At 39.0% G+C, this 27,929-nt stretch overlaps 1 pseudogene; it reads left to right on the top strand.

Annotated features, from left to right (window-relative positions):
• On the top strand, nt 1–27,170 carry LOC125338900 (annotated as a pseudogene).
• The last annotated feature ends 759 nt before the right edge of the window (nt 27,171–27,929 follow it).

The raw sequence follows: 27,929 nt of genomic DNA, 5'->3' as shown, positions 1-27,929 counted from the left end.
ATGGTTAATATGGATGCCATACAAATGGTTAGCATCAAGGGAAAAACCAGAAGATTTAGGAACATCATGAAAGACCCTCAGAGACCCGCACCCAAGGACACGAACACGGACCACTGGATGCAAGACGCAAGAGGGTTTTATTCAGGCATGCCCGGGCTCCCAGGTACACGTGACCTCGAGATCCGCAAGGTTCGGGTCAGTGGCTGAGAGCCCCGGGCTGTTTTGGGGATGACTTTTTATAGAACCTTACAGTCCATTACAACAGAGCCCGCGCTTTTTCAGCCAGTAAATTCAAAGTATTATAACTAGGTCTGCACGCAGGCAGCCAGTTCCTTTAAAACAAATCATACATTTTAGCCAATCATCCCTTAGCAGGGAGTGTGCTGAGTTGCTTCTCTTCGGCCTTTGGTATGAGGGAATGACCCTTATCTGAGTTAACACATGTTGTTTGTTCAGACCAGGATGTCCAGCTGCGGGGACCGGTTCAGCAGAATGCGAGCTTATTGATTAGCTTGTGAGGTTACTACTTAGTTACCAAGGGGAGAGGGTAGGGTAAGTGATAATATAATTTTCTTAGCAAAGCATATTTGTACAGAAGCCAGAAACTGCTTGGTTAGACACAAAATTCCGCTCCCTAACAATCAGTGGTGTATTCACCTAGTGAGGAGGATGCCAGTGAATAAATGTATTTCCTTTAGTACCTCAGGTAGGTAGTTGTAATGGGAGGGGAGGCCAGATCTGCCCAGTGCCATCAATAGCTGTGGAGGGACTTCAGGTTGACTCCAGCTCAGATTAGAGCAGAAGCCAACTCCATCTCCACTAAGCCCTCCCCCACCCTATTCAGGGAAGCTCCCTTTACTATGTAGAATGACTACTTGAGGCCTGGGAGCTTCAAGAGAACCTGTGTCCTCCTCTTTATTATGATAAGTTATGTAGATTAACCACCTGAGGTCTGGGAGCTTCAAGGGAACCGGCTGTGAGTAGGCATACCAGCCTGCATCATGTGAGCCCCGCCAAACCCATGCATCAATTCTAACTAGAATGATAGGTTAGTTCAAATGAATATTATGAGACAGACTGTAACTCTATTGGCCACCTGCGTGCGGCCTAGCATGCTCTGTAAGTGTTGTATCTTCATTGGTCACCTGCGTGTGACAAGTTTGTCTGTGATGTTTGCCTTATAACCAGGCTGGAAGGCCACACGGGGGCGGTCCCAGCTCCCGAGTCTGGGCCGTCCAGGTGTGTACAAGCCCAGCTCCCAAGTCTGGGCTCCACACGTGGTCTGCGACCAAGGCCGGTCGGTTCACTTTTTGTTCACTTTTTACTTCCCCAATAAAACTGTCTTTTTGTCACCTTGTAGCTGGAGACTGTGTGGTGGACTCTTGGGGGAACCAGGAATCCCCTCCCTTGGGGGGAACCCTGTTTCATTGTAGCGAACCCCCACTCTACTTCAGTAGTTACTTGTCACAAAGGTCTCTGGTAATGAATAGCCCAGAAATGAATTATTTTCCTCCTTTTTTTGCTCACTCCTACATCCCTCATATCTGATATTTGAAATGACATGGAAATGTACTACAGTATTTAGTGCTCAAGGGCTAAGCCCAGAATGTACTTCAGCTGAGGTAGGTGCTATGCTACTTAGCTACACCCTCAGCATGGAAGTGTACTTTTCAGAAAGTTGGAAAATTACCAGTTAAAGAAAACTTCCATTTAATGGTTGGAAGCAATCAAAAGCAGTTAAGGACTTGGGGCTTTCTGCAAAGCTAACCAATACACTGAGGAACACTATCACCACAGCTGGTTTGAAAAAAAAAATCATTCTTTTGCTTGTTCGTAAACTTGTACAATGTGGTTCAGTCTCCTGTTCACTCAAGAGACACTTAACTGCTTTTCTCTAGACCTAATGATAAATCAAAGGAAACAAAACTTTTGTTTAAAGAAGACAGAATGACAAGTGGCTAGTGTCTTAGAACTAGGAGACCAGCACCTCCTGGGGCTTTGTGAATATTGAGACAAAGTCTTTGCAACAGCTTACCTAATTAGTTAACAAAATCTTGGCATCACTTAACCTGTCAGATCCTCCTCTTTCTCCTCATTACATTGAAGCCTTCTGGAGATAGGAGTTTCAATGAACACAGATCTACCAGGCAAAGCAGAGCTGGGCTCAGAAGGGAAATTCCTCCATTATCAAATTAATGGTTTGCTGTTGTTGTTGCTGCTGCTGCTGCTGTTGTTGTTATTATGTTTGCATTCACTTGGAAATAAATCATGAATGAGATGATTCTGTCACAGCTTGAGAGCTTGAGAGATGTGAGTATGCCTGGCTAGTAGCTGTTTCATTTGAAGAGGTTCAAACTCTCAGATATCTGTTCACTGATTGCTGAAAGGATATGTTCCAGCCATCCCAGGGGATCATGTGGAGATAATCACAGACAAGAGAAAAATGTTCATAAGGAGGTTTATAAGTGGGGCCATAGTTCCCATGGGAGAATGAGCTACATGGCATCTGCACCTTATCCAGGTGGCAGCTTCTCTCTCTGGGGGTAAAGGGGAAGTAGGTAGGTCTTAACAGTGAGTAAGAGTGGCTCATTAGGTATGGGTGGATCTGGGGCTAATGGGAGGAGCTGAGGACCTGAGGCTAGGGAAATGCTAACAACTGCTGCTTCCCAAGCTCTTCTCTCTCACCTATTTTTCTTCCTCACTTCCTCCTCTTGCATCTCTCTTTCTCTTATATGTATGCTAAGAAGACAAAGATTTAGTTAAATATTAGATAGACAGACACTCTGAAGTGGGAGAGGAACTAGCTACTCCCTCATTCCATTCCTCACCAGAAGCAATACAAATACTCAAAATCAAGTTCTTCAGAATTTTACAAATTGACAAATCATGACATTATAGAAAATGTCCATTCCGAAATAACATTGCACCTGGAGAGGAACATCGGGTTCTGTGTCTTGGTGCTGTCCTATTCCCATTCCCCTTCTCTAACCCTGTCCTGAAAATCAGCAGCCATGCAATCACTGAAGGTGGAAAAGCCAGTTTTGGAGACTGTTCTATCATGTTTTCTTAATGCAAAACATGTTATAGGCACATTTTGTTCTATTCAATAGCAAGGAACTAACCTGTCATAGTGGTTGTCATTCTAGATTTAGACTAACTCAGAGGGTATAGTCCTATATAGCAAATTGCCTGCTAAGGAACTCTGTCTGAGATAATGTGATGGAAAAATATTTTTAGATAATTCAATGCTGCATGCATGCACATTAGGGTTGGAAATCATGACAAAATTTCTCAAGGAGCAAAGGTCCCATATGAAGCTAGAATTTCAGTTGCATGCTTGCAAAGAGAAGGTCACAAAAGAGGAAATAATCCCCTAAAGGCATTTACTATTTTAAAATTTACAATTTTGTTTCCTCACAATTTGTTCTTTTAAAACTTTTATTGTAAATATGATGTACATAGGGGTTATAGTTACATAACTAAGGCAATGAGTGCATTTATTTTGGAACCATGTTACTCCCTCCCTCACTTTTTCCTGCTCCTACTACCTACTCTACTCTCCCCCAGGTTGTAAAATTCATTTCCAATATAAAGTCTAGTGAGTATCATTTTTGCATTGTTTCACCCTCTGCCCTACCATTTCTCTGATTTCCCTTCCCTTCCCTAAATTGGATAAAGTTATACAAAACACAAAAATACAAATTATACAGAAATTCAAAACAGTGACAACAGGGAATAAACCAAAGAGGGAAAAGCAAGAAAGCAAGCAAGGAAGGAACGTAGGAAAGGAAGGATGAAGAAAGTGGGAGGAGAAATAACTTCAAATAGTACACCAAAAAAAATCCTCTTGTTCCCATTTCTTGGAGTTCATTTCAATAAGCATCATTTTAAATGGCCATTTGTTTTATGAAATGGAGGAGAAAGGAACCAAACAAGCCAGACTCAGTGTACAAAACTAACCCATAGTAGCTTTTCTGTATGCCAACAAAGAGAAGAGCAAGGATGAAATCAGAAAAGCAACTCCTTTTGTAATAGCCTCAAGAAATACCTAGGAATTAAATGAATTAAAGAGGTGGAGGACTTCTATGAGGAAAAATTTAAAAACATGGACAAGGAAATTAAAACAGACTTAAGAATGTGGCATAACCTCCCATGCTCCTGGACTGAAAGAATTAACATCATGAGAATGGCAATACAGTCCAAAGTTATGTACAAATTCAATACAATACCCATCAATATCTTAACAACATTCTTTAATTAAATAGAAGAAGAAATTCAAAAGTTCATATGCAATAATAAGAGACCCTGAAGAGCAAAAACAATTCTTAGCAGGAAGAACAGGGTTGGAGGAATATCAATACCAAACCTCAAAATCTATTATAAAGCTGTAGTTTTAAAAACAGTTTGGTCCTGACAAATGAACAGAATTCAAAACCCAAAAATGATCCCACAGACCCATGGCTACCAAATCTTTGAAAAAGGAGGAAAATTTTTCATATGGAAGAAAGACAAGCTCTTCAACAAATGGTGCTGGCAGTACTGGCTATACATGTGTAGAAAACAAATGTTAGGCAGAATCAAGTCCAAATGGTCAAAGACCTTGAGCCAAAAGCAGATACCCTGAAAATATTGCAGGAAGGGGTAGAGGATACAGTAGGGCTCCTTGGCTATAGTTGATCATCATTTAAAAAAAAAAAAAGAAATGTTTGAACCCTATGACTCAAGTGCCTAGCAAGTACAAAGCCCTGAGATCAAGCCCCAAGACCACAAATTAAGAAAATTACACTGTATTTAAAGATGACAGGAAGTGGTGCTGTGGCTCAAGTGGTAGAGTGTTAGTCTTGAGCAAAAAGAAGCCAGACCCAGTGCTCAGTCCCTGAGTCCCAAGATGGAAGACTGGCAAAAAAGAAGAAAAGAAAAGATGACTATTGTACAATATGTAAAAGCACCATGTAAAAATGTACTAGTAGATAGAGTAAATAAATAAATAAATAAATAAAATGCAGCCCATTAAATATCCAAAGAAGAATAGGAGAGGAGAAACATTTATCAGAAGAAAACTATTATCACCAACCAAATGTGGAATCTAAAAGTAATTTCAAAGACCCTAGAGGTGAGAAAAGTTGTCCAGTGTTACGGTACCTGTGTACCACGTTCAAGAACCTGGTTTTGATCATTTTAGTACATTCACACATCTCAAAATAATTTTAAATTCTTTAGGACAAAGATGAAATCAGAAGTACTTAAGATTTACTGACTTATTTATTTATTTAACCAAGTAACAAGAAGAATGGGATCTGGAATTGAAACTATCAGTCCAAAAATAAGAGAGAATAATAAAGAACTTTAGAATCTAGCATAAAGAAAACATAAACATTATTGAAAAGAAGAGAAATGGAAACAATATGCATATACATGATAAAGAAATAATGAGAAACAATGATTTAAATGATAATAGCAATAAATATCCATTAGGAAAAACAAAGCATACATAAGTAAAAGTACTGTCTTTATATACATATATAATGTATGTATACAAAGCATGCATACATTACAGAAGTATTGTCTTGTTGGAGTAAAATATCATTTATGGATTGAAAGGAAGAGACCATTCACCTAAAGAAATAGAAAAAAAATATTGAATATGAGATTTTTTTTGAAAATTAGGAGATGGATGCAAAACCTGTTGGAGGTGAAGGCATCAGTTTCTCATGTTTGTAATCCTAGAATTACATCCTAGTTACTCACAAAGCCAAGATCATAGTATTGTGGTTCAAAGCCATCCCTGATGGAAAAGTTTATGAGATTCTTATTTCCAATAATTTACCAAATATCACAGTAGATCTGGAGCTCAAGTGGTAGATAGCTGGGCTTGAGAAAGGAAACTCAGGAATAGCACTCTAGCACTGAACTCAAGCCTCATGATGGAGGGAAAAAATCTGTTGGATGATATTAAAGCAATACTTCCAAATCTCCTTGAATGCAGGTATGTGAAGCTCTGGGAACTGTGAAATTACAAACAAATCTTTAGATGGATAAAATGAACTGTGAAATTACAAACAAATCTTTGGGTGGATAAAATGGAATCTGACAAATATTTTTGTAAAAGGAAATTGTAAGCATAAATGACACAAGGGATATGTATGCATAGAGGAAGAACTATCTAAGAGGCAGAAAATACATGACTATTGGAGAGTGAAAGAAAGAACCCTAAGGGGCTGGGAATGTAGCCTAGTGGTAAAGTGTTCACCTTGCCTACATGAAGCTCTGGGTTTGATTCCTCATCACCACATATATAGAAAAAGCCAGAAATGGTGCTGTGGCTCAAGTGGTATAGCCGTGAGGAAAAAGAAAAAGAAAAAATGGAGCCCTTAGAAGAAACATGTTCTTCCAGATCCATACTCTAGGCCCTCCAACTTTCAGGACAATGAGATAGTAAAATGTCACTGCCTATAGCATCTAGACTTAGGCATTTTATTACCATGGTCTTTGAAAATTAGGACAGGAAGGTTTAATGCAACATAAACTATAAAGCTATGCATGGAATGAAAAAGAAATTTAAAGCATGTCTTAAATTTCAGTGATATAAATTTTGAGAACTATCTGTACAATGAATTCCTGCTAAGTCCCAAGAGACAGAGCAGTTCAAGAATTTTATACAAAGTCAAATTGCTACAACTCAAATGTTACAGATAAATATTTATAAGATGTGAGCTCTCAGACAATATATTTTGCCAACTTTTCAAAAACCCTCTATAGGATACAATTTAACAGGAATTTGATGTGTCTAGAAAAATATCTCACTATGAATTTTGAGTTGAAATTTACTAAGTCTAAAAACATGCTAGTGTGATTTGTATATATAGAAGAGAATGTATATCTTATTGTCGGGGCCTCTGAGGACCCCTTCCCCCCCATCTCCCGGGGGAATGCCTGAACCTCGATTCTATGGAAGAAGCTCCGCCCTACCCCTCATACCAGCAGAAGGAGTAAGGCGTGTCCTTACCGGACAAAAGCCATGCTGCCATAATATACTTTAAAGAACAGCCAATATCATACTAAACAAGAGAAAAATGAAGTAATGTGTGATACAATCAGGAACAAGAAAGCTCATCCATGCTCCCCAATCTTAAACAATATGGTACTGAAATTTCTAGCGGAGTAGGAGAATGATATAATAAAGATTCAACTAGGACAAAAAGAAAGTACATTATTTCTATATTCAGGTCTGACTATCCAATATCCCCAAGATTCCACAAACAAGCCTCTTAAATTTAATAAATACCTACAACGACATACTGAGATATAACATAAACTAGTAAAAATCAGCAGCATTTAATCAAGAAGGCAATTGCAGTTTTCTCAAAAATATACATAACTAAACAAGGAAGTGATTTATGTAACAGAAACTGTAAAACCTTAAAGAAATTAATTGAAAAGACATGAGAAGGTGGAAATGCTTACTGTGTCCATGGATTGGCAGAATGCATATTTTGACAATAAAAAAACTATAGAAAGCAATCAATATGTCCACAGCAATATCCATCAAAGTCCTAATATCATTGGTTTCAAACTAGAGAAATCAATCCTAAAAAACACATGGAAGATGAAGTACTTTAAATAGCATCATTAATCCTAAAAACAATGCTGGAGGTAAAGAAACACTAGAGTTTACATAAAACTACAATGTAATAGTAATACACAGAGCATGACTCTGGTGTGGAAACAGACAAGGAGATTAATGTAATGGAGAATGGAATACACTAAATAAGATATCACAGCTACAGCTATCTGACTTTGACAAAGGAACAAAAAATTTAGTAGAGAAAAAGCAGCTTCTTTAACAAAGGATACTAAGAAAATTCTATCTGGGGCTGGGAATATGGCCTAGTGGTAAGAGTGCTTGCCTTGTATACATGAAGCCCTGGGTTCGATTGCCAAGTACCACATATATAGAAAATGGCCAGAAGTGGCGCTGTGGCTCAAGTGGCAGAATGCTAGCCTTGAGCAAAAAGAAGCCAGGGACAGTGCTCAGGCCCTGAGTCCAAGGCGCAGAAATGGAAAAAAAACAAAAACAAAAACTCTATCTACATGCAGATAAGTAAAACTACAGCTCTATTTCTCACCCTGTACAGAAATCAGCTCCAAATAAACCAGAGATCTTAATGCAAGATCTGAAACTGTAACTAACAAAAGAAAAAATTTTATTATGACTCAAATTTCTCAGAAAATAATTGACAAATGAAACTGCATTAAATTTAAGTTTGTCTCTATCAAGGGAAATAATTACTAGCACCAAGAGTCAGCCCAAAGATTTGGAGCAAAACTTTGCCTTATACTCAAGCAAAGGAGATTTATTGAGAAGTATAAACACACACACACACACACACACACACACACACACACACACACACACACTGGATAAATAAGAAGAAAACTAGTACTCAAATTAATAGTCAAGTTAATTGAGCACACAGTTCTCAGAGGAAGTACAAATGAGTAATATTCAGTACTCTTAGCTATAAAGGAAATACAAATTAAAATTATACTTTACATACATCACACCCATCAGAATTGACAGTCATCAAGAAAAAAAACAGTAAATTCTAACATGGATGTAGGAGAAAAATTGTTATACAGTGGTGATATTATAAACTACTTAAACCACAGTATGAAACTTCCTCACAAAATGAACACACACCAATTTATTTACCCATCATCCCAATCTTGGACATATATCTAAAGAAGAATAATTCAACATAGAAAGGAATATACCTATATACTTTTGTTTATTGTCCCCAGTGCTCAGGCTGTTAACTCAGCTCAAGTGCCCAGAAAAGATGATTTGATAAAGAAGATGTGGTATGTATAAAATATATGTTGCCTTATAAAGTGCTACATGATTCTGACTTTGTGGTGGCTACTTGGAGATAAGAATCTCAAGGATGTTCCTGTCTGGGCTGGCTTTGAATCACAGTCCTCAAATCTCCACCTCCTGGATAGCTAGAACTATAGTCAGGAGCCACCAGCACATAGCAAATATAGCAGTGCATGTATAAATATATTTCTAAAAGAATTATACGCATATATGTGTACACATATATATCTAAGTATCTCATCCTTTCTTGATGTTGTTGCACATTCCATTTGCACGCACACACATATATAAATATATATATATACATAATGCACATAAATACATACGTCTTTCACCCTTCACCTGAAGCACTAAGAAAGAGGCAGATTTTTTTCTTTTAGTGGAACTATATTAGGATTAATTTGCAAATGACTTTAATAAATCTAGTTATGTATTGTAATCTCTAGAGAAATATCTAAGAACAAAACTTTAATAACAATAAATAAAATGTGATATACATATACAATAGAATTTTACCAATCCATTAGAAAAAGAATTTATTGTTTATTTTGCAGGTCATTTGCTTGAACTCAGGCCCTGGGTGCTCTTTCTGAGCTTTTCTGAGCTTTTATGCTCAACTCTAGCACTTTAACCAGTTGAGCCCCAGCTCCATTTCTTGCTTTTTTAGTGGCTCAATGAAGTTAATTCTCATGAATTTTCCTGATTGGGCTGGATTTAAAGCACCTCACCCCAGGAAAACTAATAATAACAAATGCTGGAGGGGATGTGGCCAAGAGAGAACTTTACTACATTGTTGGTGGGAATGTAAACTTGTTCAACCACTCTGGAAAGCAGTATGGAACATTCCTCACAAGGCTAAACATGGAGCTACCCTATGAACTAGCAGCCTCACTTTTGGGCATCTACCCAAAAGATTAAAAGCAAGATCACACTAAAGCCACAAGTACAACTATGTTCATCACAGCACAATTTGTCATTGTTAAAATATGGAACCAACCCAGATGCCCCTCAGTATATGAGTGGATCAAGAAAATGTGGTACGTGTACACTATGGAATTCTATGACTCTGTCAGAAGGAATGACACGGTCCTGTTTGTAAGGAAATGGAAGGACTTGGAAAAAATCATACTAAGTCCCAAAGAAATATGGACTCTACAGTTTCCCTCACAGGTAATAACTAGTACATGTCTAGGATAGTCATAGCAGATGATCACAATAGCTCAATAGCTATGCCCCTATGAACACATAAGATGATGCTAAGTGAAATGAACTCCAAACAAATATCACTGTATCACTGTAGTTTCAACATGACATGGGAAACCATACCCTTTTATTCTCTCCTTTTCCCTTCCTGTGTTTTTACCCCCGCTATCACTGTAACTGATTTTAGTACCCTGGATACAGTGTATACGTGTACTGGAACTAGGGAAAGGAAAGGGAATGCCAAAATCGAGAAACAAAGAATAAAAAGACAAACCATTGCAACAGCAATACTTACAAAATTATTTGGTGTAAACCAATTGTACAATTCATGCTGGGGACAAATGGGGAGGTGGGTGGTGTGGGAAAATGAGGAGATAGAAAGTTGGATAATAAATGTACTTCCTTTACGTATGAAATTGTAACCCCTCTGTACTTGACTTTGACAATAAAGAAGAAAAATATCTATCATCTGTTATCAGCATCCTGAGGAGTTAGGATTACAGGCATAAGTAAGAAAATAGAAAGACTTGGAAACAGCATATTAATCAATGTAAGTCAGACCCAGAGAAACAAAGGTTGCAATTCTTCCCTCATTTGTACTAGCTAGAATTTGCCCATAACCTATAAATCAACATATTGGGTAATGTACAAATGGTTACATATGTATCAAATGAAATATTGTTGAATCCAAGAGGAAGGTTCATAAACCACTTTGTTAAAGGGCAACTTCTTTGTGCAGCTATTAAGAATAATTTTAAACGTAAATTGATAACTTTAAAATATATGTATTTAACAATAAGGAATATAATAAACAAGTAGAGGAAGAAAATGTATAGGAAGCTAACAGAGCTTAATTAGGAAAATTTAAATGCGAATACATTTGAACCTAGTCAAGGTTAATGAAAATGTATCCTTGAATCATATTATCAACAGTTTAACCTATTATGTACAGTAAGTTTAACCTAATATAGACATGCAGCATCTCACAGCATGCTTAGAAAAATTCTAGGACATGCTATATGGTAGGCCACAAAGCAAAAGTATGAAATATTGAACTCACAAGTCACAGTCATCCTTTCTGTCCACAACAGATTTAAATTTGAAATTACACGACAAAGAGTCCTCAAATTAATTTCAAATTCAACTTTTAATTTTGAAATGAGTAGTGAGACATGATAAAAATGAAAGTATTTGAACTTCGTGAAAAAATTTAAGTATTACTAACATGTTTGGATAGCAGGTTGAAAACAGAAAAATTCATTTTTAGAAACCTTTGAAATAAAGTATAAAACAAAAGCAGTGATTAATGAAGTCACAACAAAAATAAAGTAAATGGAATCAAAGACTGGTTCTTACAAAACATCAACAAAAGTATATAATTATTTATGTAGTGCATTGCTTGGCCAACTGCACCTTATGAGTACAGTATGTGTTCTTATGATTCCTTCCACATTGTACTAGTAAAGGTTGAAAGCATAGGTATTGGCCATCCCAGAGGACCAGGCAGAGATAATCACAGGCAGGAGAAGGTTTATAAGGAGGTTTATTAGTGGGGCCATAGTTCCCACGGGAGAAGAAGCTACATGGCATCTGCACCTTATTCAGGTGGCAGCTTTTCTCTCTGGGGGTGAAGGGGGAAGAAGTTAGGTAGAGAGTAGGAGTGGCTCATTAGGTATGGATGGATCTGGGGGCTAGTGGGAGGAGCTGAGGACCTGAGGCTAGGGAGATGCTAACATTCTCCCATTTGTTCTTTATTAATAATAGAGGAGGGGTAACAGGCCAGGAATATGGGTGGAGGTTGTCTCTTCTGGAACTACTTCCTGCTGAAAAGGGGCGAAGTAGTCAGGGGTCCCTGATTCGTCATTTGGCCTGGTACCGTCCAGTTTGGTTGGTAAAAGTCCTCATCATTGCCACAAAAATGGTTATCAGGGCCAATGGGTGTCATGGTCTCCTCTGGCTACCTCCTGCAGCTTGGGCACATCAAGGAGTCCCTGGGCATGGGGTCTTCAGGGTCCAGATCTGTGCTGGGCAGAGAAGTGTAGTAAGAGGATGGCCTTGAACTGCAAGTTCCCAGGTGGCGTCCTAGGTGAGGGATGTTTTCCTGTTAAAAGAGACTTGAAATGGGTCAAGCATAAGGCTGACAACATGATCGACATGGGAGAACACACCCTGGGAACAAGCCAGAAAAATTCCATTTGGAACATAAACCTAATTGTGGCCCATTACAAGGAAGGAGGAATAACTGGACTGGGGGCAGGCAAGACGTGTTTAGGGATATTGGACTTGTTGGGAGTAACCAGTCAGAGGCTATATAGATATATATACAAATAGCAAGTAACAAAGGCAAGAATGTAAGTTTCTGCCCAGATGGAAAAAGGACAGGTATGGACATTAGGTGGGTAAACAACTATCCCTCTCGATCTCCCACCTCTGATTAATTTTGAAAGGGCGAGACAAAGTGACTCCATTTAAGATGAGACATCATTCTCCTCTTACTCCTCTCCATGATCCTTGTTCCCTGGACTGGCTGAGTCCCATGGGTCTAGGTGCTTGTTCCTGGAATGGCATGCTCCCATTGGCATTCATGGGGTTTGAACTCAGGGCCTGGGCACTGTCCCTGAACACTTCTGCTCGAGGCTAGTGCTCTACCACTTGAGTCACGGTGCCACTTTCAGCATTTTGCTGGTTCTCTTGAGCCAAGCTTCCTGCCTAGTTCTTTGATGGTTAGTTGGGAGATGGACTTTTAGAGAGATTTTCTGCCCGGGCTGGCTTCAAACTGCAATCTGAGGAGTTCTAGCTATAAAAGCCATTTTTATATCCAATTACAGCAACAAGAAGAACAGTAGGAATAGAGCTCACCTGTAATTTGTTGAGAATTGACCAACAAACACTTGCCAGAGTTTACAGTTAGAGAACAACTGACTGAATGAGATCCATGTGCCATCAAAACAAATCATATCATTTAACCTTACCGGCAGGTGGAAGAGAGTACAAATTAATGACAATCAAGAGGGCAAAGGGTCAGGACAATGTAAAAGTCTCAGCTTCAGCAGATCCGAAGTGGCTGTGTCTTCCATCCTGGATCAGCAGGCTTCATTAGTCATGTGTGATGGAGGCAGGAAGGAGAGATGGGTTGGATCTGGGCAAGGCTTCAGTGGCATCTCTCAGAATCTTGATAGATTGTCACACCTCCTGCTGGATTGCCTGCAAAATTCTACACAGACTGGTTAAAGACATTTACTATGGCTTTTGTAGGCTGGTGCCCTACTGGTTTAAGCAGGGTGACAACTTTAAAAGATTTTAGGAGGCTTGGGCCTTTAACCATCTTCCTAGTCACAAAATCCACATAGACCGAAGGCCAGCCAAGTCTGCAGTCTGCTGCAGCCATGACAGTTTCTGAGACATGGAGGGGAAAGACACCAATGCTACCCCAATGCAATCCTGTGGCCACCAAACACAACTCTGATGTTTTTAACCTTGGAGTAAGTCTCGATTGCAACTATGTCATCATAGGCCTGCTATAAACCCAACACTAACCTGGCGGGGGGGGGGGGGGGGGTGGGTCCAGAGCCAGGGCAGGAGCACTCTGGGCCTGTCAAAATCTTCACAGGAAGATCACCAGTGACTCCCGAGATTCCCTGACCATTTTTCCATGCAAGAGAGAGAGAGAGAATAAGGAATCACTAGTAGTGAAACCAGGCAGTTTGGGAGCAGACTGTGGAGGCAGCTTCCTGTAGCCACAGGCTGCCACAGTCCATATGGCTAGCACACATTTCCACAGTCCATGCAGCTAGCACACATTTCGACCTGCATCCTATAATCCTCGGTCAGGAAAGTTGAGGTTAGCAGCCACACTCATTCCAAAATGATTCTGGTCCCTTGATCTTAAAGAGTTTATGAGAGCATAGGAGAGAAAAAATGGAGAAGCAAAATCTTAGTCTATACCAAAGAATTGTCAGGATCAGATGTACACTTGACTCTTAGCATAGATGGACATAAGGAATAGCACACTGGTTTTACATCATTGTACTTATACCACATGCTGTATATTAGAACATTTGGGAATTTTTCTTGGCACAAACATGATCAGTTTGGGTTTAAAATCTGGGTTTGTTTTTGTTCTTTTGGCTTGGAGTCTGGTGATAAGAGTCAGGATTGCCTCCAGGCTGTTCACTGTGACTCCACCCACAGGCTGCAAAGACCAGTTTAACACAAGAATTAAAGTAAGTTAAAATAGTATTCAAAAGCAAGTAATTTTGAAACCATGATGCCAGATTTTACATGTTTTACCAACACAGACAGACAGACAGACAGACAGACACTTGTGCACAAGCTTTGATGCATGCTTAGATTTTTTTTTTAAATTGGCCATGTAAGTTTTCTGGATTTCCAGTGGCAAAATTATATTATTTTGCCCATATTTTAGAACCATGTGGTCAGTTAGAAAACAAAAATCTTTTCCTAGGAAACAAAAATTTTCAGATTATCTTGCGAGGAAATGAAGAACCCACATTTTGAGAAACCAATTTAGCATTTGAATTCCAAGGCACATTTGAATTCAAGGCCACAGTTACCAAATTTACAGTGGGGGCTCACAGGGTTACCAGGAGCTTGAGTCTCCCAAGTCCCTGCCCTGCCTCAAGGAATTTGAGGAATTTTGCATGCCCATTACCTGGGGAATGGGTGGGACTCCACCTCCAAGTGTTTTTTGGAACTTTGAGGGAACCAAGATGGTGCTTGCTGAAATTAATTCTCTTGTCCATGTGGTCAATGCTAGAGAAGCAGGATTTAGCCAACAACAAGCAGAACTTAACTGAATCTCCAAGCTTAACAAACATCAATCAAAGCAGATGTTAAACAAATATTGGTACATTTGGAAGCTAATACCAGCCCATCACGGGCAAACAGGCAGGCAGAGAGAGAGAGAGAGAGAGAGAGAGAACTCCATCTGCCTGAGCACTCATTGAAGTTATGTAAGTCCCAATTTGTAAGATTGTGAGCAGCTTTAGACTGTTCCCCACTTGATGAGTGACCAGCGGAGCTGAACTAGAGAAAAACCAAGCTCCCGGCTAATGGTCACTCACCCTGGTGTAGTTTCAAATCTGTTCTGGTGGATGATTGTGCCCCTTCCATGGTAAGTGATTAGCGGAGCTGAGGAGTTAATACCAAGCGTCCTCAGTATTACTCTGGTCAGCTGAAATGTGAAAGACAATTAGCGATGGAATCGTCACCCCAATCACTGTGTCTCGGACCGAGCGCGGAGTTAGCCCTGTGGCTGCGGCCCTGTGGCCCTATGCTATGGTCATTGAGTGGGGCTCGGAACTTGGTGCCAAGATTTTTGGTGTGGCCCAGAAGCCACAGCCCTGTGGCCCCGTGGTAAATCGGAAAATCGGATTCGAGCCCTGATTTACATGATCACTTACCCTGGGTGTGAGGGCAAATTTGTAGATTGTCATGGTGAATGGAAGTAGAGCTCTCAGTCAGGGTAAGTTACCTCAGTGGTCGTCTGGGTAGGCTTAGGACAGCAGAATAGGTCCCGGAGGCAGCTTGGACCCCCCAGAAATGGGAGAGCAAATCCACCGGGGAGCCTATCTCGGGTTCAGCACCAATGAAAGCATACGTATTGGCCATCCCAGAGGACCAGGTGGAGATAATCTCAGGCAGGAGAAGAAGGTTTATAAGGAGGTTTATTAGTGGGGCAATAGTTCCCATGGGAGAGGGAGCTACATGGCGTCTGCACCTTATACAGGTGGCAGCTTCTCTCTCTGGGGGTGAAGGGGGAAGAAGTTAGGCAGTGAGTTGGAGTGGCTCATTAGGTATGAATGGATCTGGGGGCTAGTGGGAGGAGCTGAGCACCTGAGGCTAGGGAAATGCTAACAAAGGTCACTATTTTCTAGAGTGGAAATAATGGAAGGTAGGTTTAGCTTATGAACTTGTAAGTAAATATGTTGGGTGGTAGGCTAGTGTATGTAAATGTATTAACTAAAATATGGTAGATTCAAGAAAGACCCACAAATTCAATCCAGTTTTATGAACTCTCAGAAATTATATATCTTCACTTGTAAAGTGGAAATGGAAATAGTACTCAGTAAGCCTTCTAAATGGTAAATGGCCCATCTTGAACCAGGTGAACCAGGTAAATGCTTACTGAATACTGGAGTCATTTCCATTGTTTTATTAATGCAAATTTTATCCTTCTTTTTTTCTGTGAGAATTTAATCTGTTTGTTAAGCTGAATATATTTTTCAAGACAGCATCTGCCAAACAAAGGAGTACTGATTAACCACATACTTTTCATTCTTTAGCGATCTCATGGAAGTCACTTGAAAAGATGGAGAACAGAAAGGACAAAGGGGTAGGGAAGTGGGCAAGCTACATTCACACTGTGCTCCTGAGTGCCTTATTCTTCCTATGATTAAGACACACTGTGTGCTCATTCTTTATATCTTGCTCAGCATGTTGTATTTGCTTCAAAATTCTGGCTTTTCTCCTTGCCAACGCTGAAGCCTAATTAACCTCTGTCTTCCACAATTATACCTTTGATAGCCTAGGGACAGTCACATACCTGACTCAGTGCAAATGTGAAAACTTCATGTACATAAGATGCTTTTAGCTGTGTGGTGTATGATACATAAGAAACAGAGGGGTGATGTTATTCATTGGATAAAGAGGTATGTTTCGGACCTTCTAAGCAAATAAATCAATCATTCAAATGTGCTTCAGTACTGGGGGAATTTTGTTTATTTACATACTCCTTTTTGTTGATTGATGTTTTAAATATTTTTTGTGATGATACCGATACTTAAACTCAGATCCAGGACACTTTCCCTTAGCTACTTCAGTAAAGGTTGATGTTCTATCACTTGAATCATAGCTTCACTTATAACTTTTTGCTGGTTAATTGAAAAAAATCTAATAGACGTTCCTTCCTGACTATCTAGGATTACAGATTGAAGCCATAGTCACACAACTACACAACCACACTGGCTATGTGTCGCTAGCAGTCCATGTTGTAACTTGCACATTTCTTTATTTTGTGCAGGTGGCAGACTACAACAGAGAGACAATTATATATGGGTGTATACTGGCAGAGCCCCACCTCCTTGAGTAATCATATCCAAGCTGACAAGTTCACAACCATGCATCTCTTGCTGTACTGGTTCCTTGTTATCTTGCCAATGGGATGATTTTGAAATTAAACCTTTGACACATCCACTTTACAAGGCAGACTTGCAAGTTTGACTGTCTCAACTAATGCCTTTCGGTATTTTAATAAACACCTGTCATTTTTGGATCAATATAATTTACAGTACTGTTTATGTGCTTTTCTTTCTCTTGCTAAATAAAGGTTATAGAATTCCATACTTCCCAATTGTCCCTCCCCACTCCACCCCCACATATTCTCCTATAAGCATATCAAGCCATGCTGTTTTATGTCTAATTTGTGTAGCGTGATAAGAAATGAGAGAATCTTTGGCAGAGATCATTAATTTTATAGCTTGTATTTCACAAAGTGGTTCTTGGGCTATTTACATCTCTTCACCTGAGAATTGAGTCTGCTGAATGTGTAAAATTCAAAGCAAGTGTGTTTACCATCCCCCTCTAAATATAATTCATGGTTCATAACAGGTCTTTATGATATATGATTAAATATTTTCCTGAGGTTGGATTTGATGTTTGTTAAAATGATGCTGAATATCTTTGGGTATATAGATTCAGGTTTATTAAATATTCTATATTTTCATGTTCAGAATAATGTGTGACATCTAGAGATGTCATTTTATTTTTCTATCATTTTTTGTCACTTTTGCTCAAGGTGCAAATTAATTTGCCACATAAACATAGTTCCTCTTTCAAAATGGTACTTAAATAATAGAGACAAATTTTAAAGTTTAACTAATGAGAAAGGGGGATAGGACATTGAAGCATTTGGTAGCATTCTGAAAGACCATACATAGAGCCTTTTACCAGTGACAGTTCAACCCACAGAAGCTGAAGGAAGTTGAGAACAGAGAGAATTTTCATCTGGGATAGTGTCTTTGTGATATCAGTGGACAGAGAATACCACTGTGGGCATGGAGCAAAGTTGAGAAGGTATAATTAAACAGGGCTTTTAGATTGATTCTTTCCTACCAACCCTCATGCAGAAATCACAAGCACAAGACATTTTACTCCAATCTATAGAGAATTCCCACCTTGCTGTGTGCCTGGGACAGTCAGTTGTCCTAGCTTGTACTTAACATAAAGACCCAGGCTTTAGAATTATGGTGTGGAAGTATTCATGCAAATAGAACATCTCCATATACAGGCTCACAGTGAGGCAGGCAGGCACTTCAGATACTGAAGAAGCTTGCTTCAGAAGAGAGGAGGCCTGTGATGCCCTCTTATATCAATCAATACTTTCATTTTCCAACTTGAATTAATATCTCTAAGAGACCAGCAAACATTTGAAAAGCCAGACATAATAAACATACTCCCAAGAAACAAGATTTATAAAATCAAAATTCATGCACACAAAACAGTTTTTGAGGGAGTAAAAAAGAACTTAAGGAGAAAAATCCTTCTGTATAATTAAATATATTAGGCAGGTACTGGTGGCTCAAACTTGTAATTCTACCTTCTCAGAAGTCTAAGGTCTGAGGATTGCTGTTCAAAACCAAACCCACCAGGAAAGTCCATGGTATCCTTAGCTCTAATTATTCACCAGAAAACTGGTAGTGGAGACTGTGGCTCAAGTGATAAAGTGGTAGCCTTGAGCTGAAGAAGTTCCAGGACAGCTCCAGGTGCCACATTCAAGCCCCAGGACCAGAAAAAAATAAATAAATTTGTTAACTAATAAATATAAACATGGTATCTCTCTGCCAGAAAATGTAGCAAAAGACAGAATAAAAAGCAAGACAGATGAGTCCCATAATTTACCCTTATAGAAATTGCATACAGTTTGGGACAATAGACACTAAAGAAATTAGAAAATATATTAGCCATAGGGGCTGGGGATATGGCCTAGTGGCAACAGTGCCTGCCTCGGATACACGAGGCCCTAGGTTCGATTCCCCAGCACCACATATACAGAAAAAAATGGCCAGAAGTGGTGCTGTGGCTCAAGTGGCAGAGTGCTAGCCTTGAGCGGGAAGAAGCCAGGGACAGTGCTCAGGCCCTGAGTCCAAGGCCCAGGACTGGCAAAAAAAAAAAAAAAAAAAAAAAGAAAAGAAAATATATTAGCCATAGCAGCCCACATCTATATTCCTAACTACTTGGAATACAGAAATAAGATGTTCTAAGTTGACTAGGACAAAGTTAACAGTAAACCCTATCTGAGAAATAAACTAAAGGCAGAATGACTGAAGGTGTGGCTTCCCTTACAACCCCAAATTCTAGGGTTTATTCTCTGCTACCACAGACAATATGTGTAGACATATGTATGTGTGTATACATATATATATATATGTAGCATATAATATATTGTGTATCTTACATATAATTTAATTGCAGCAAATACTAAACTAATGAAGCAGATTAGATATCTACAATATTTCAAACAACAAAATTGAATTTCTTCTTCTTTACTGTGGCAGAAAATAAGTGCATTCATAAAATTTCAAGAAAGTTTGAAGAATCTGGCTTTTTATAAGATTAGAATCAAATCACCTATGACCCAGCAGCCCCACTTTTGGGTATCTATCCAAAAGACTACAAACAAAATCACAGTAGTGCCACCAGCACAACAATGTTCATCGCAGCACAATTTGCCATAGCAAGAATCTGGAACCAACCCAGAGGCCCCTCAGTAGACAAATGGATCAGGAAAATGTGGTACATATACACAATGGAATTTTATGCCTCTATCAGAAAGAATGACATTGTCCCATTTGTAAGGAAATGGAAGGACTTGGAAAAAATTATACTAAGTGAAGTGAGCCAGACCCGAAGAAACATGGACTCTATGGTCTCTCTTATTGGGAATAATTAGTACAGGGCTAGGCAAGTCATAGCAGAGCATCACAAGGCCCAATAGCTATACCCTTATGAACACATAAGATGATGCTAAGTGAAATGAACTCCATGTTATGGAAACAATTGTTATATCACAGTTGTAACTACTTTCAACGTCCCATGTGTATCTGTAGCTTCTATTATTGATGATGTTCTTGTATCACCTTCCAGTGGTTGTATGTACACTATCTCTGTAATCTTATCTGAGTATATTGGAAACCGTGTATACTGGTATTTGAAGTAGGAAATTGAAAGGGAATACCAAAATTGAGAGACACAGGGTAAAAAAAAAAGACAAACAACTACAAAAGCAATACTTGCAAAACTGTTTGGTGTAAGTGAACTGAACACCTCCGGGGGGGGGGAGGGAAAGGGGGTGGGGAGAGGTGGGTATGAGGGACAAGGTAACAAACAGTACAAGAAATGTATCCAATGCCTAATGTATGAAACTGTAACCTCTCTGTACATCAGTTTGATAATAAAAATTTGAAAAAAAAAAAGAATCAAATCACATAATCTAGGCAAGTGGGAATTTATTCTGTCAACATCGTGTGTTGTCTCTATAGCAGGAAATCTGTAATGGGTAGTATAGAACATGTTTAGTTAAAACTCTAAAAATAAATGTAGTAGGTTATATATTTATAATAGACAGCTCTTGTGATTTACGAAGTAAGAGGTTAAATATACTAATTCACAAAAATAAAGGACAAAGATGTGGCACAAAGAATAAATAGATCAGTATGTAATTCATATTTTCATATCCTGTCTTCAATGACTTTGTTTCCTAAATTTAAAAATGAGTCTATTATTTTTAAAATCTTTTCCATTTTTCCATTCTAAATTTTTCTGATTCAAGCAGAAAATAACCAAGGTTCAAACATGAAATTGAGAAAGGAAACAGAGAAAGAAAAATGAAAGAGAATTTTGCGTCAAACTAGAAACTCAGTCTGGTCTTCCTTTGGAATATGACAGGAGGCAGACCTAAGATATATAGACACACACACACACACACACACACACACACACACACACACACACACACACACACGGGGGGAGAGAGATACACAGAGAGAGATTCAAAGAGAGGGATACAGAGAGAGACAGAGTGGTTAGAAAAGCTGACAAATACATTTGAGACAGTTGAATTTTTCTGCTTTGAAACAACAATCAGCTGAACTAATTGGTAAAAATATAAAACCATAGTTATTAAAATGAGGAGGTTGTATATCACATGAAACTTAAGAATTGAGTTTCTTACATATGTGGGAAATTCTAGAAAGATGGAAAAGATATCACTCATTGCTCCTTTTATTTTTCAGACATTTTATTTCACCACTCATAAAGAATGAAACATGTTTTTCTAGCTACTAATACTACCAAATAATGATCTAATCATCATGGCAAATCATAGTATTTATACATCAGTAACTGTTATGACTTTAGAAAAGAGAGAAAGTATGCCATATAGCCAGAGAAGATTATATATGGGAACTCAATTTACAAATTCTATACTGCATGCATATTTTATAACAATGTATTGTATATGATACACATGTACACATGTATAAATATATACATATAAACTAAAAAGTATTGAGTGCATTCATATTTATAAGTGTCACAGGTGAATACACATAGGTAGGTAGATAGATATAGATAGATAGATAGATAGATAGATAGATAGATAGATAGATAGATAGATGTGTGTGTGTGTGTGTGTGTCTTTTACATGGGACATTATAGAATTGGTACAAGGAATTTATTGGATAATGTGATACTAGTAGTTCTGGAATCAATTTGGTAATTTTTCAAAATTTGCTCTTTGATAGTATGATAGGAGGAAATTAGAGATAAAATAGCCTCATTCCTACTTGTCATCCCAGTGCCAAAAGGTATTTTGGGACAAAGATGCTGACTCAGTGGATATGGGTGGAACCTGAGTTTCTGCATCTGTGTGGTTTTTAGCCACTAGAAGACTGAACATGGTAGCCATGGGGCATTCTGAATACAAGCATTAGGAGACTATTTTTCAGAGCCTTGTGAACTGTAGCTATTGATAATCACCTAAAAGATTGCTTAACCCGGAGGTTTCTTGGCAAGTTACATTCCCAATAGGTCATCTATACAAGTGTCCTGCAAGTGCTATGATCTGTAACCATGTAAGAACTTTCATGTAACCCTGGACCTTTAGGCTTCTTCTTCATGAATTAGGCCTGCTTTTTCATATAAGCTCCTGTTTCACTTACAAGTGAGTTCTGAGTAAAGCTATGAACTCACCTGACTTTTTGTAAAGGGAATATAAATCATAACCCAAGTAGAGTACACCTTTTGCAACGCTCAAAAAACAAAAGTAAGTTTATTTTCCTAGTTAGTGATGCTGTTCAAATTATAGATGCTGCTTAGCATCCTGTGTTTAAGCAATTATGCATCAAGGCTACTATTTCCTTTCTTGTGACAGCGATTTTAGGACCCATACCTGTCAATGACAGGGTTTTCTTTTCATTATTCTTGTGTGCACCTATAATTCAATTTGAACATTGGTTTTTACATAGGTCAATATCAGAGTTTATGCAAAATTTTGTGTGTTTTTTCCAGTTAGGCCAATCTGCTCCCTAAATTAACATTTCTTCACTGGCTTTCAACCTTTGAACACGTTATTATCCAAAAGCAATGCAGTTCTAGGAGCTATTTTGTTGTGAATATTTTTTCTCCACTTAGGAATCTTGTCTCTCTTTACCTCTACCTGATATTTATTCTTTCTCATTTCTTGGACCCATTTCTAATTTGACTTGTAAGCTTAGCTAATTAAAATACTTTTCAAATTTTTCCTAAAATTTTTTGGTGCTTAAGTCACTATGAAGTATTTGTGTAACATTGAAACACATAATTAGGTCTTTTTACAACAGTGATGAGACAGTGGTTTTAAACTATAGATTAGCTTACTATCCTTTCATGATCCTGAGACAAGAAACAAATCTCCAAAGAAAAGAAACAAGACTCCCCCCAGCCAGCCACATAAAGCATCATGTCCTAATTCACAGCAAGCAAAAGTTTATTGACTTCCACTATAATAGAGTTCAGAAAGGTATATAACAAAATATTAAAAGTATCAGGAGGCTGGCAACTTGGTCATACATCAACCAAATTGTGTTGACTTCAGTGACAGTAATTACATTAAAACATTCTTGGAACACATGTAGCTAAGTATCAAATCACAGACTCTGAGAATGGGAACGGAAATTAGGTCATCTATATTATCCCTCAAACTAAATGCATAAATTCCAAATAAGTAGCCATGTAACCTCTTATTGCACACTTGCAGTGATGGGGAATTCACTGACTCACCAGGTACTTACTTCATTTTATTTCAAGACAACTTTAATTATTGGAAATCCGTTCTTCCATTAAGTTCAAATCTAGCACATAATAGTTTCCACTTATAGACTGTAGTTCTTGTTTCAAGGGCTACAGAACAAAGGCAAGAATGAAAGAAAGAAGCATCATTTCTTCTTAATATAGGGTACAATACTTTTGAAGAGGACAATTAACCATCAGACTAAGTCTTGGTTAAGGCTAATAATATGCTTTATTTGTTGTTTTCCAACTCTGCTTTTTGTGTGCCCTCAACTTTCCCTTTACCTTCTTGTGTTCTCTATTTCTTACCTTTTATTTCCTTTGGGCCTTTAAAGAGTCTTATTCAGTATTTAATCATTGACTTCTCTAAATGAGATACAAATTACCCAAAGCAAAGTAGTACCATCACCATCTGGTCATGATCACTAGGTTTATTATCTTGCCAAATACATCACTAACTTTTTTGAACCAGCTGGTGATGTGTGCTTAATCAATGCTTTATCATCTACAGGGGTATTTAGGGGCAACTTCTCCTCTCAAGCCTCTTTTTTTCACTGAGAGATCAACAGTGGCTCAATAATCCTTAGGTTGAAACTGTAATTTCTCCCTTCATAGTCCCATGGTGGAAGATACACAGTGATTTAAAATTGAATATGCAAAGGCATGAATCCTTATTTTAAGTTATTGGCTGAGCAAACATAAGGACTAGCAAAGTAAGTGAAAATTTTGTACAGCAGAGGGAAGACTACTAGAGAAATGCAAGTCTAAAGAAAACCACACTGCTCTAACTCATCTATTTTCCCATAGTGGTTCCTAAGAAATATGTGATGAGGCAACAATGCCACTTTTGGATGCAAACAGACCTGGCATTGGAACTTTCTTATCTACTTTCCGAATTCACAGCAATGATATGACTGCTTAATTCTCAAGTTTCTTCCTTTATAAATATTAGAAAATTCTAGTATATGCTTCAATTATTAACAATAAGAGTTAAATGGTATAACATACTTCACTGATGAGCATAATTAAGCAGAAAAGGTCTCTATGAAGTACTTGCCCCCAGTAATGGTAGGATACAAGATAACATTTCTGAGCCTCAGTTTCCTGCACTAGAAACCTTCCTGGGTATATTGTGATGGTTTCAATAGTGCCATCACTGAGCTTAGCATGAATCATATAGTTCCAAGTACTGGAATGCATATGTATAAAGAATTTAATATAAAGCTGGATAGAAGTGTTATTATAAAGCAGAGCCTGGATTTGGATGGAAGAAAATGGCAGAGGAGCAGCAGAGCCCTATCTAAGCTCTCTCTAGGAACCCAATTTTTCTTCTAGAGGCAAACTTCTAACTCTAGAAAGATAGCCCAAGTAAGGTATAACAGTTTAGATATTCAATTCAGGAAGTAAAAAATAAGACAGCAGATCCAAGAATCCAGATTTCAGCCACAGGTGGTGGTGCCACCTCTAGCCCACCACTTATCCGGTGGAACCAAATCCACATCCACCTCCAGCACACAAGAGTGATCAGGAGAGAAATCTGCCAGACAGGCAGCAGAGATGTAGGCTGCAAGCAGAACGTGAAGGCTCCAAAGAATCAGAGGAAGCTTTCTCCAGCTGAAAAATATTTGGTGTGCTAAAATGCCTAGATAACACAAGCAAGCCCTGGTAAATGAGACCAGAGACTGCTAAAATCATTTCTTAAAAGTTTTGTCCTAAATTTTGGTCATTGCAGGAGTAAGATTGGCAGAAATGCCTCTTGCACGCTTTAAGATCTTTTGCATGAATGCAGGTGTGGGTGTGAATATGTTCAAGATTAAAACTGTCAGCATGATGTTGGAATGGGTGAATTTAAGTTTAAATCCAAAAGGTCATCAAGTTTCGTCATTACCAACTGTCTAAAAGGATATTGCATTGTCTTAAAGAGAAACAACAATTAAAAAGATTTCTCTAATTTGTGGTTGAAAAACTTGGTATCTTAATGCATAAGATTATTTGCACTGTAATCAAGCTATCAAGCAAGTCAGAGTGACTGCACGCGCAGAAAGAGTAAGGACCAGGTAGAAGCCCAAGAAGGTGTGGCGTCTGTGTTTTCGCAGGCCCAGAAGGGAAACTGCATGGTGGAGATCGCTGGGAGCTGAGCATTTCAGATGATCTTAGCAAACCTGGTTCATCACTTTGCTGGCTGCAAGGATGATGTATCTTCTGACACTACCTTTTTGGGTTTTCTACCCAGCTTTCACTAAGGCCTCCACCATTGTGAAGAATTCCATCACAAGGAATCAATGACTCTTAACACCCAGCAGGGAATATGCACCGAGACAAGAGTTGTTATGCATCATGGGAAAACTGTCCAAGAACTCAAAGAAGTGGCATTGGAACCACCAATGGAAAAAGTATTTAAAATTGAAGAGATGGGATGGTGGTTTGTTGCTGCAGGGGCTGCTGTGGGTCTTGGCACACTGTGTTACTCTGGCTTGGGAATGTCTAATGAGACTGGAGTTAATGAAAAAGCTGTAATCTGGCCTCAGTATGTGAAGGATAGGATACATTCTACCTATATGTTGTTAGCAGAAGTATTGGTGTAACAGCTTTGTCAGCTTTGGCAATAGCCAGATCTCCTGTTCTCATTAATTATATGCTGAGATCCTCTTGGGTGACAATTAGTACAACTCTTGTAGCCATGATTGGAGCTGGAATGTTCGTTCAATCCATATTGTATCACGAGAATATAGGCACAAAGCATCTTGCTTGGTTTCTTCATTCTGGTGTGATGGGTGCAGTGGTGGCTCCTCTGACTATACTAGGGGGACCTCTTCTCATAAGAGCTGCATGGTACACTGCCGGCATTGTAGGAGGCCTCTCCACTGTGACCATGTGTGCTCCCAGTGAGAAGTTTTTGAACATGGGCACACCTCTGGGAATAGGCCTGGGTCTTGTGTTTGGGTCCATGTTTCTGCCACCAAACACTGTGGCTGGTGCTACTCTGTACTCAGTGGCAATGTATGATGGATTAGTTCTTTTCAGCATGTTCCTTCTGTATGACACTCAAAGTAACTGTAAGGTCCGTCCCTGGAAGGCTCCATGTAGATGCCCCTACCTCATTAAGTCTCCACCCAGTTACCTGGGTAACCTGCAGGCCTGGAGGCAGTTACCTCCCCTTTCTCTGAGGTATCATCCTAATCCACCTGGCCACACCCCCTTGCCCCTCCCCTAGATATAAGGCAGGGCTGGGTAGGGGTCAGCGCCTTCTCTCCCTTCTCTCCCTTCTCTCCCTTCTCTCCCTCTCTCCCTTCTCCCCCATCTCCCCCTTTTCCCCCTTCTCCCCCTTCTCTCCCTTCTCTCCCATGTCTCCCTTCTCTCCCATCTCTCCCGTTTCTCCCATCTCTCCTGTCTCTCCCTTCTCTCCAGCCATGGATCATCATGGCCACAGGCCAGCAGTTTGGTAATAAACTATCTCTCCTGCCTGAATACCACGTGGTGTTCTCCTTTACCAGCTACCTACTTTAAAAAACCTAACGGTAACCAAATGTGCAGAGGTAACACCAATGTATGGACAGAACAGATATGACCCAATCAATGAGATGTTGGGAATCTACATGGATGCAATGAATATATTTATGCACATCACAACTATGCTAGCAACTGAAAGTAACAGAAAGAAATGAAGTGGCAGTTCCTGACTCCCCAGTATGTCAGAAATCTTGCTGTTGAATAGGAGCAGATATCCGTGGCACAGTTTGGACAAGCATCCTGAAGCAATGGGTACCTGTCTAGGCTTCAGAGTTCTTCAAATGAAAGCTAAAGTGTAAGTGTTAAAGCAGAGGTTAGAAAAATGCTTTAGAAATCAAGAATGCATTTCTAGATATGAAAGTTGGAAGAAAAACTTGTCCTAAATGTTTGTTTCAAATTGGGTAAAGGAAAAATTATGGTTACCAAGATGATTGTTTAATTGTTACTTCAGTTTGCCTTGCAGATTTTCTGTAAAAATTGTAGGTAAAGGACAGACGATTTTTACAAGTTTGTCAGATGTAGCTTTGGCCCTTAATAAGTTCCAGGTAAGAGCATGCTTAAAAACTACTTCTGTGTGGACCACGTTGTTACTTTTAAGTGGTGTAAAGTGGCCTTTTGTAATACTCATTGATCTGAAATCTGCAGTTTGAAGCCATACAGGGCAGAAAAAGTTCCCTGTGAGAGTTTTCATCTCTACTCATCCAGCAGAGTGCTGGGAACAGAGTTGTGAGTTGTGTGGAGCTCAAAGTGGCAAAGTGCTAGCCTTGAGCTGGAGAGCTGAGAGACAGCACTTAGTCCCTGAGTTCAAGTCCAGTGACCGGAAAAGTCACTCCTGCCTGGGACAAAAGTGATGGTGCATCAATAGGCAGTAAGCCACTGATGGGATGGCAGAGATGGTGTCAGATCCTAGAAGCACTTGTGTTTGGCCCTTCAAAAGTTAATCGGAGTCAGGAGGTCCTAGACTAATTTGTAAGCATGTCTTTCTAATGCC

Source organism: Perognathus longimembris, chromosome 20 (genome assembly GCF_023159225.1).
Source record: "Perognathus longimembris pacificus isolate PPM17 chromosome 20, ASM2315922v1, whole genome shotgun sequence".
Taxonomy (NCBI): Eukaryota; Metazoa; Chordata; class Mammalia; order Rodentia; family Heteromyidae; genus Perognathus; species Perognathus longimembris.
This window is presented reverse-complemented; position numbering and strand designations above follow the sequence as displayed.